Source organism: Plectropomus leopardus, chromosome 15, assembly GCF_026936395.1.
Source record: "Plectropomus leopardus strain MGB_pleo_1.0 chromosome 15, ASM2693639v1, whole genome shotgun sequence".
Taxonomy (NCBI): Eukaryota; Metazoa; Chordata; class Actinopteri; order Perciformes; family Serranidae; genus Plectropomus; species Plectropomus leopardus.
The window spans coordinates 22,712,599-22,723,543 of record NC_142190.1 but is presented as its reverse complement, the minus strand read 5'-3'; the positions used below and the strand labels follow the sequence as shown (position 1 = coordinate 22,723,543).

Genomic DNA, 10,945 nt, shown 5'->3' with positions numbered 1-10,945 from the left:
ATTTGAATTCCATAATAATAAGATTATCTGAAAATTTAGCCTTTCATTCCTTTCGTTGAGGATTCTGCTTGTTCTGTGGCTTTGTTAAATATCCTGGAGGATCTGAGTCATCTCAACTTTAATCTCTCACTCTCCTTCTTGGTATAACATTATGTCTATATTTGAAATGCGCTCTGTCTCCTACCGCGAAATTAAACAAAAAGATAAAGAAGTAAACTTTTAACTTCTGTGTATGGTCATACACTACTTTGCTGTATGTAATTGGATCACGATGTGGACATATGAATTGTCCGGCAGCCTATAAATGTTGCCTTTGTGTCACGATCAAGTGGAACAGGGGGAATTTGAGACATATATAAAATAAACCCAGCAATGCCTGCAGTTTGATTCCAGCTGGGAAATTTGGCTGCATGCTGTTCCCATTCCCCACAGGAAACTGCAGAAAGAAATGCTGGATTAATTCCTGCTCTTTTGTTTCATGCACACATTAACCCTTTGAAACCTGAGCAAAGTGGCATGATTTCTTACAAGAAAGAGAGCAATGGGCATTACAAGAAATGACTCAAAAAATTTGTAAGTCATTGAAAAATTTACAAGGAAATTTTATGAAAATAGCAAAAAAATAAATAAAATAAGAAAGACCAAAGAAATTACCTGACAAAAGTGCTACATATTACATGACATACTTTTCATTTTTGCTTATTCTCTTTCTAGCTTTTTTTCCCGGGTCATTTATCTTGTCACCTTTTAATAATTTCTTGCTTTTTGTGGTACAGTTTTTGCCATGTTGCTCCTTGCCCTTTTAAAAAACAAAATTAGTCCCACTTGCTTAAGGGTTTAATTTAATATGAAAGGTGTCTGAGCACAGCACGAGAAAAGTGATGTCTGTCCCAGTTTAAAAGGGTTAAGGAAGACGTACCAAAACTGCAACAAAACATCCTCAATATTACTAAAATCCAACCTATATTTACACAGCATATCCTCAAACAACAGTTCATTCGATATCATACGAAAATGCAAACACAACGGTTCATATGATATCTAACAAATTAGTGCCCCGCAAATGACCTTCCGTACTTAATGCAAGGTAATATACAGTTGGAAAAGAAACACAATGACCACCAAATTACTTAAAGTTCACTTGGTTTCACAGTTTCGATCAGCGATCTCCTGGAGAAAGTCCTGTGCTTTATGACACATCCACCACTACAAAACACCCTCTTATGGGACCACTTCCCTCTTTACCTCCATTAACACATGGGTCACGTGATTGCAGCTGCCCCAAATTCAAGGGTTATACATGAATTACTAGCTCCTGATTACTTGGTATACATATACGCGTTTGAAAATAACAGTCTTCATCATACGTATGTGAACAATGCATGAGAACAGCCTGATCTACAATACAAGATGTGCAAACCAAGACAACTTGAGATTACCAAACAGCTTGGTTCCCTCACTCTTAAAAAAACTGTTTCCTGGATTCTTAACCAAAACAATAATACTGGGCCACATAAGGTCCTTATGTCCATCCTATCCTCCCACTGGCTCCCAATTCAGGCCAGATGTGACAGTACATTGCAAAAGATTGCACCATGCTGTTTAATAGATCTCACTCCATGTATTTGACTTATCAAGTCAAAATGAAAAAAAAAAAAAATGCAGGCTGCATGACGAGTTCTTGTTGTCTTTGTGTTTGTGTGTCTACGCTGGGATTAATGAAAAAAATACTCTCCAAATGTTTTGAAATTCGGGCTCTCTGATCAGCATCAGAGAAACAGCAGATGGCAACCAGGATATAATTTTAGTGGACAAGAGCAAGATGGTAAAATTAAGTGAGGCCAGCAGTGAATACTGGCAACGCTTATAGTAGGCAGCACTGCCATTCAAAACAAAGATATTTTAACTTTTAGCCTTTACAAAGACTAAAACTGAATATTACATAGCTCCTTTACACAAGGTGAAAACACACGTGTTCTGGAAAACTACTGGACATTGCTAGAAAAATTATAAAAATAAATGAAAATCAAAATAATTGTATTTAATATATATACTTTTTCCATTCTTGGAATAATTTGTTTTTCGAATGACTCCATGTTTTGTTCACCATCCTGCCATTCTGTGGGACTGTCTGTTTTCCCCATGCTGTCCAGTGTTTTCTGACTGCTGCCTGATTCCATGTGATCACAGCATTAAAATCTGACCAGATCAGATTCCTGCTGATGGAAATGTAGCCTGTTTAACCTGGCCGTAGTGCACCTGTTCTTCACGCTGGTGCTTGTTTTAAAGTTTGTCCACTGTAATAATGCCTGTCCTACCTCTTTTCATTCCAGATCATGACTGGCCAGTGATCTGTGCCCTTTGTGGTCCTTGACTCTTCCTGCCTCCTCGCCTCTGGTGGTAGCTGCTGTTCATGGTGACTGCTGATGTTCCTGCAGGCTTTACAATCCTCTGTTGACCTTCGTGACAACAAATGACAATGTAAAGTCAGACAATGGGCCTCATACGGTAACATTCTCTTTAATGTATCTCATAATTTCTCTTAATTTTCTGGTGAATGAAAATATAAGAAAAGTCAACTCCAAATGCACCAAAAGTTCTTAAACATCCAAATCTGCTCTTACTCAGGTGTGCTCAACTATAATTTCCACTTGATCAAAGTCACCTGTTAGCATAGGTAAGTCTCCCTAAACACTACATAAGGGCAGGTTTTGTGCCAGGGACAGCACCAGGATATTTTCTCTACTGGTGCTAAGGAGGGGCCAGACCAATACGAGAGGGTGCTAAGGAAATAGTTTCAGGAGGAGCAGTTAGCAACCGGCTCTAGGTCTTTGTGGTCTTGCATGCTCACGATGTTCACACTGACAGCGTTGTTGCTGCAATGCTGCTGCAGAGCTGGCTGCTGCCGCAAGTACTGTATTTCTACAATAATAGGCAAATATTCTAGTCATGCAATTGCACTATCAACAGCATGGTCCAGCAAATATTTTGTACGTTCACCCACAAAAATAATTTGTATAAATTCCACTTAACCGTGAGCTAGTAATTTGAGTGTAATGCATGTATTTGGGGACGCTACGTGGCCAATGCACCAACAGGAGTAAAGAGGGAAGCTTGTCTGTGTATGGAGGAAAGTTGAGGTAGTGGGTGGGTCGTGAAACAGAGGGCTTTTCACAGGAGACCAGTGTCCAGATCCGTGTGAATTTTGATACATTTCACAGCAGTCCATCACCACATTACTTTATTCAACCTAACCTAACATACGTAACTTTACTTGCTTAAACCTAAAGATGTCCAACCATTTGCATTTTTGTAAGAAATAACACAAACCATTGTATGAGGATACATTGCATTAAACCATATGACGAAGATGTAACGAGATATGAGACAGTCAGACATCAAAAGTTGGAGAACTATGTGAAAAATGGCATTTATGTTTGTTTTCACTCATTAATTTGAGGCTCCTTATTGTGCTGCTGTTTTTCTTCTCGTCAGTGGGGCAGAAGCCTCAGTATATCTCTAAGTCACTTGCTTCATGTGCATCCTCAGTAAGTGGCAGATTACACTAATTTACACTTTCATGATATTTTTTTATTTAACATGTTCAACACTTTTGTTTGTTGTTGTTTGATTGTTCAACAGGTTTTGCAATTTTTCCAAGTAGGTTTATGCCACTTTCATATTTATGCTCTGAGAATGGTGGTGTTTGGATTTTTTTCATTTTGTTTTCAATATTTTGTGTACTCTACAGCCTCTTCAAACTGTAACCTGTAAATAAAAGGAAATAAAAAAAGGAGCTAAATCTTGTTGCTTGCTGCAGTTCCAACAACAAATAACTAAATTGCCGCTACTTCTTATATTTTGTTTGATTATGGCCCATTCTAAACCTCTTCAACAGTATGATTATTCACACAAAAAGGTTTTAACGCTTCCACGGTGAAGAACTGCTGCTATGTGCAGGAGGCTGAGTGTTTCCAGCTTCGTGTTACAGAGTATCTGTGCATTTCCACAGTCATCAAGAGAAATTTACCAGTAAATCAGTGTGTTGTCAACAGCTGTTGTCACCAGTTGTATAAAAACACTGAAGTCCCATCTAAGGACCAACAGCAATGCACTCTGTGCAAACTCTGAAGGCAGTCCTGAGACATGCAATCAGCCTTAATCATGTTAAGATTCTGTTTTAATGTCTTTTTTTTACTGAATAAGGGGAAAATAAAATGCTGTATCCTACATCTGATTCAGACAATATGCCAAGATCACAGATTCGGTTTTTTCATGTCATGTTACAAGAGGAAAAGGACATGTATAAATAATCAAAATAATGATGGCTGAATTCCAGCTATAGTACATGCTGGGCTTCTGTCATGGCTTATTTGGGGCACAAATGTATTTTATTTATTTAGAGCATTTTTGAGGTCATTTTCTTGGTTGTTTTTATTTTGTACTTTTTTGACACTTATTGTCAGGTAACTCTCTTGTTACTTTTGACAATTTTTATGCCATTTCTTGTGAAGTCAATCTTTCTAGCCATCTTCCCAACCTTTTAAAAGAAATCAAGCCAATTTGCTCAGGTTTCAACGGGTTAACTGTGTCTGTAAGAAAATGTGGTTAGCAAGAAGTGTGCTATTTTTAGGTAACTTATATGACACAAGAACCTGGAAGGCCCCATGTCTTTGTGATCAACAAATCAGCTAAACAACCACTGATACAACCTAATATCTAAAATGATAACTGCATTTGCTGTCGTGACATCAAGCAAGCGCAACAACTTGGTGACAGTTTTCACACATAATGAAGCTGTATAAATAGCAGCAGATTTTTTTAAAAAAAGGCTTACCATTGTTGACATAAGTGGTGCTTGATTCCTCCAAAAATCTCCCAGTGCTTCTCCTGCGTCAGTTTTCCTTCACAAAACAAGCACAAACAGAAACTTACTCCCTGCAGTTTCATCCATATAACAGAAAAAAGACAGCCCCACTACTTCTGATTGGCATCTGTACGTCATAGGCCTCGATTTCAAATTGACTTCAAGTAATTCTGGGCTTGTCATTACCACGCAGCCTGATCTGGGATCAATTTGATTCATCGTCACAGTGTCTCTGAATAGCTCATCTTTGACATGTATCAGAGGACAAAAAAGCTAAAAGAGAGGTTCAGGAAATTGTGTTTACAGTGGGAGAGATCATTGCAAAATTACGACTCTGAGCACTTATTGCAATGACGAAAGCACTGACTCAATATTTTGTTATTGCTCAACTGTCTTGGTGGCTTCCTCCAGTTAAAAAATCCATCCTTTATAAATGCTTTACAAGATTTTTGGTCATGTAATCTAGTGATGCAAATGGGTACGCAAGTCACTATCCGCACAGGTCACAAAACTTTTTTTAACCAAAAAATAACACAATATGCCAAAATAAGCATATCCCAATTCCTTTCTTATACAAAGATCTTCATTCACAGAAAGTCTCACTGTCCAAAATATCTTGTGTTAAGAAGCTGGGACCGCAGTAACTAAGCAGCATCTTGCCTTTCAATATTTCTACCCTTTTTTGTAGTGACAAAAAATATAAAACATGATTGAGCTACAAACCCACTAAGACTATGCTAGACACTACGGACTTGCAAATGTTGCAACAAAACTTGGAAAAGTGTTTAAAACAGGCCACAACGCTGACAGTTAACAAGCAAGTTAACATAATGTTATCTAACGATATCACAGCTGTGGTTTTTGTTGCAGATGTATTTGCATTAACTGTTTGGTAACTTAATGTATAACAAAAACATCATATTTTATAAACTCTTGTTGTGTTTTTTTATGTAAAGATTCGTGAGTGTTCAGTTAAATGTACTGCAGTAAAAGTACAATATTTTCCTCTAAAATGTATTGGGGCAAAAGTATAAAGTGACATGAAAATAAAAAAATCAATAAAATACTCAAGCAAAGTACAAGTATTCCTTGAATTCATCCTTAAGTACAGTACTGGAGTAAATGTTCTCAGTTACACTGGGTGGATATCAAGTTTGATTGCAGTGTCATATCTCACCTTTGGTCAAATTCAAACAAACCACAGTTCTTTTTTTCAGCGTTTCATGTCAACTTTAAGACACTCATAGTTGTGTGTTCCTGTACCAGAACACAAACAAAACAAAAACACAATTTATGCTGCAGTTTTCATGGAATACCATGGCATAGACATGAGGTCAAATTTTGAATTGTAACTGTTTTGCGTTTACATCTTAATATTACAGTTTCAGAAAGCTACCAGTGTGGCTTTACAGGCGCATCAGATTAATGATTTAATGGATCTGTCCTTCAGGGTCAATGAAAAAATCTTAAGTGTACCAGTTTTTCAGCAAGACATCTGTCCAGGTCAAGACAGGCACAAGATAAAATGTTTCAATTACAGCACAATCCGATTCCATCTCCGTATGAACAGAACACTAAATACATCACTGAGGTGCTTGAACGCGAGGATGTTACCAAGACAGCTGACCAAAGGCCTTTTTACGCCGAGTCCCACACAAATTTACAGTCCGTTAACACCCATCAACCTTTCACACCAGCATGTCTTTTTTTCTTTTGCAAAAGGATACGTGGCAGAAAAAAAGTTCTAACTATAACTTTTGAGTCATTATACTACGTCCTACGTCTTTATCATGTTGTGTCCAGGAATTCCACACTCCTCATGCATTTCTTTTCTTTTTTTTCTTTCCTGTCTGCCCAATTTTTGTATTATGTAACTCTATTTCGCCACAGTCTATTAAAAAAAACAAAGACTGGGAAATATATGTGTGCACAATGAATTTTGGAACAATGGTTTTGTCCCTGATTACAACAATGGAGTCTTCCTATTATGTTAGGCTTTGGCCGGTGGCCCTTTCCATAGTAACAAGCTCTTTGGTTTATTTATAACAGATGGAGATTCCCATTTTTTTTTGGGCTGAGCAACACACCGAGACTACAATTAAAAGTAAACTATCAAATGTGAAATAACAGTGTGAGAAAATACTGCTGGAACCAGCGGCTACATATATTATAAATGATATAAATAAAGCCTCATACGTTAGTGCTCAGGCTGTCCTCCTTTTCTTGTTTGCTTTTCGTCTTCTGTCAGTGCAGTCTCTTGTTCTTTCTCCAGCAGACACATGGAGATAAGCACGCTCATGCCTGGAAATAGAACATATAGAGGAGAGACAGAGAAGAGAGAGGAAAAAAGAAAATTACAAAAAATGCATGCAGCCATAATAAAGGAGGTGATGAGTTGAGATGATAGAGGAGACAAGAGAAGTGTTTATGACATTCAGTTACATATAGAAAACACAGCTTTGTTTCAGGCAGATCAGTGTCTGGATTAGCAGTGACAGATAAAGAAATGGGAAATTTCATTGTACGCTGCAATCTGGAAAATGGATTTCGTGAATACTGCGCTGCCTGGATATAAGCTGTTATTCAGTCTTTTACTGCCTGAATCCTTTTACATTTACCAGCTCAGGTTGTACCCACTGGCTACACTGAGGACTTTTTTTCTGTCACCACAGAAAAAAAATATTACAGGTGCCACAGGTTAAGCAGAACAGAAAACATTAACAAACTTCTTGTGCACTCCTTCACCTCGCTGGGCCTCATGCATGGACATCTTTGTATCTTCTAATCTTACAGTTTTTTTTCTTTCTCTGAGATTTATTAGTCTGAGTGCTTTAAGTTGGATTGAAGATCACTTGTTCATAGAGAAATGTGGGTTTGTAAAATTTCAGCATTTGCATTGTAATTTCAAGTCAATTAGTTTATTTTTCCACAGTGGAAAGAGAAAGACTATCTGTATGTGACTCATACCACAGGTCTGGACCGCTCGTAAATTTTGGTCTTGCCTTGGAGAAAATTTAAACTATGAGAAAATGGGTAAAAGCCACAAATTCTCCCAAATCTGTCCCCTGAGCTACTTAAAGGAACAAAATTATGCTTTGCATATCAGTTTTTCACCCCATGTTATGCTGAATTCCTGAAGATTAATTTATTTTTCTTGCATGCCTCTGGTGAATGAGGAAGCATGAAAACAGGGAAAACAGCAATGAGAACAAAAAAGAAATGAGACAAAACTTCATATAAAGTACAAGAAAATTAGTAATAATAATAATAATAATAATATTTTTTTAAGAAAAAGAAACAGAATGACCTGGAAAAGGTGCTTAAAAATATAATAATAACATAACATAATTTTAAATATGTAATCATGATATAAATACAGTTTTTCCACAGCTTTTTTCTTGTTTTTTTTCACTGGAAAGTTTCACCTGGCTTTTTAAAAAATAATTTCTAAGTCTACGAATACCTTGCAGTTTGTGGAACATTTCTTCCCAAGCTGTTCATTGCCTTTTTCCCCATGTTTCTGAAAGAAATCAAACCAATTTTCTTTGGTCTCTGAAATTATAATGCTTGTGAAAGGAGTCTGAATGCAGCACAAGAAAAGTGATGTCGATCCAGGTGTTAAAGGGTTATTCATCAAAGCACTTGACATTTTTGGAAGTACACTATATGCTTTTTAGAGTTAGATGATAGAAAGACGATGACAGAAAGTCAGTACGCTGTAAAGCTATCGCCAGCAGCCAGTTCACTTAGCTTAGCACTTCAGACTGGGAACGGGGGTGGGGGGCAACTAGGCTGGTTCTGTCCAAATGTAACATCAAAACATTCTGGAAATGAAATATTAACACTTCACATCAGCCTTATTTAATCCATACAAAAAGTCAAGTGGAATCCACATGGTAAATTAAGTTATGTACCAGACTATTTTCTTTGCCAGAAGCAAAGTTTTTATGCAGTGCTAAGCTACGCAAACCTACTCCTGGCTCTAGCTTCATATTTAATGGACACATAACTCAGACACATAAGCAGAGATTTAGACTGAAAAGAGCCTGGCGACATATCAAGATCACGTTCCTGGCATGTTCCTCTGTAAAACCTTGTTAAAGGTATCCAACTCTGAGGAATTCATTAATATTACTGATTTAATCTGTGATTTAAAAACAACCTGAAGTGTGGGATGTGAGAATTAAGCTGCACACTTCAATGTGATTAATGTGTCAAGGAAGACATGAAATTGTTTTTAAAAAAAAAACCAATTTACACAACCTCATTTTTGTGACTTTTCATGCCGAAAGTGGGATTTCATGAGCTTGCTAGGTTCCATCTGGTTTTGTTTATTTAGACCTGACTCCAATATATTCATAAACTGTAAATATATGCTCATTGTAAGAACCTTGTCAGACAGAGATGTTCAACGGTTTTGCAGACATTTAATCAAATGTGTGAAAACTAAAAAGCCCTTGAAACAGCTCTTTTAGAGGCTATAATCTAATGTGACCTCAAAAGACAGAAGTTGCTCAGTTTAAAGCATATCATGCACTAGCCTACATACGTTACCTTCTCAAAACTGCTTGAGTTTGCTTTGAGTCGCTGAGTGCATTGCTCGCCACATTAAAAGAAAACTCCTATGTGTAACTCCACTGAAGGTTATTTAATAAATGTTCAGGGGAGCATTTTCCAGTGTGTGGACTTTATTTATTTTCTGGGATCTGTTTTCACCTTGCCCAGCACCTAGTCTCTACATTTCTTGGATTTTAGGACATTTCTTCAATTTCAGGACATTTCTAGGATCTTAGGACATTTCTAGAGTTTAGGATGTTTCTAGAATTTTAGGCCATTTCTCAGATTTTAGGGCATCTCGGACTTCAGGACGTATGCCGTTTTATGCATTGTGGCACAGTTCAAAAACAATTCCCAGTGTCAATTAATTAGAAAATGGTTGGGGTGTCACCCCCCCCCGTAAATTGAGTATCACTGCCATAGTGCATAAAAAGCGCAAAATTGAGCTCGTTTATTAAAAAGCTTTGGATAACAACATGGAACAGTTCAGTATGCGCCTGAAGAGTAACTCATATTACCCCCCAACATCTCTTACTGCTCCCCCAACTCAAAGCAGTCTACAACCAGGCCTGTTTCAAGGAAACACAGAGACAATACTAACTAAATACAACATTACAGTAAGGTGATTAACAAAATTAAGAAGTGTCATAAGAGGTTATAAATACAGATTTAGTCATAACATTATGTTAACAAAAATGCCAGTAACCCTCAATTACCTTACTACTTTGCGGTTTAGCTTGATGCCATCTTACCGTCTTGTACATGTAGCTTGTTGTAGGAGCTAATGTCGCTAGCCCCCACAAAAACAGGAGGACCTCGGTTTTCAGTGGCTCTAAATGTTTCTTTTTGACATTGTCAGATGGCGAGAGAGCCGCTGGTCAACCGACATTAAGAGTCGTCAACCGACGTCCAGAGTTTGAGGTTGCGTGAACGATGCGGCTAGGCTAAACTAGCTGTTAGCTATTAGCTACTAGCTAGTGAGCTTGTTGGTACTCGGAGTTGTTGAAGACATTTTTCACAGAGCAAAATAATGATGACAGGTGATTACCGTTGTTAGTTACGTAGCCTACCTGTATTAAGTTTTGATATGAGTAATGGGTAAAAAATAATTATTTACCTTCCCCACACTTTGTTTTCTTACACTGAAATGTCCCGCCCCCCTGAACGCAGAGTCGCCAATCATAGCGCAGCATCGACCTGCACCAGCAAGGGTCCGACAACTTTTTATTTCAATTTTTATGTTATTTTTTTTTAAACTTTTATTTTGTTGATTTATTTTTTAATAAACAGTTTTGGGGACAGTACATCCAGTGGTCAATACAAAAAAAATAAAGATTAAAATAATGGCATCAGTAGGAACAAACCAGAAAGACAAAAATAATGTAAAATAGTTGAAGCATGAAAACACACAGGGGTTTACCAAATTAGGTATAAGATAAAGCTGTAAGATTTGCATAAATTAATAATTTTGCTTGTATCTTTTACCAAACATTTTTAAGTTAGATATTGCTTAAAGATATG

The 10,945-nt window shown here is 37.2% G+C and overlaps 1 long non-coding RNA gene across 3 annotated transcripts; it reads right to left on the bottom strand.

The window, feature by feature from the left end:
- Window positions 1-662: 662 nt before the first annotated feature.
- Window positions 663-10,611, bottom strand: LOC148187298 (uncharacterized). Of its 3 annotated transcripts, none has more exons than XR_015778938.1 (4): window positions 10,542-10,611; window positions 7,064-7,168; window positions 4,838-4,904; window positions 663-2,459 (listed from the first exon to the last, which is right to left on the bottom strand). It is a non-coding gene; the product is annotated as an uncharacterized LOC148187298 (long non-coding RNA). The 3 variants fall into 3 exon arrangements; XR_015778939.1 differs by lacking the exon at window positions 10,542-10,611 and adding an exon at window positions 10,177-10,510; XR_015778940.1 differs by lacking the exon at window positions 10,542-10,611 and adding an exon at window positions 8,331-8,389.
- Between the last annotated feature and the right edge of the window lie 334 nt (window positions 10,612-10,945).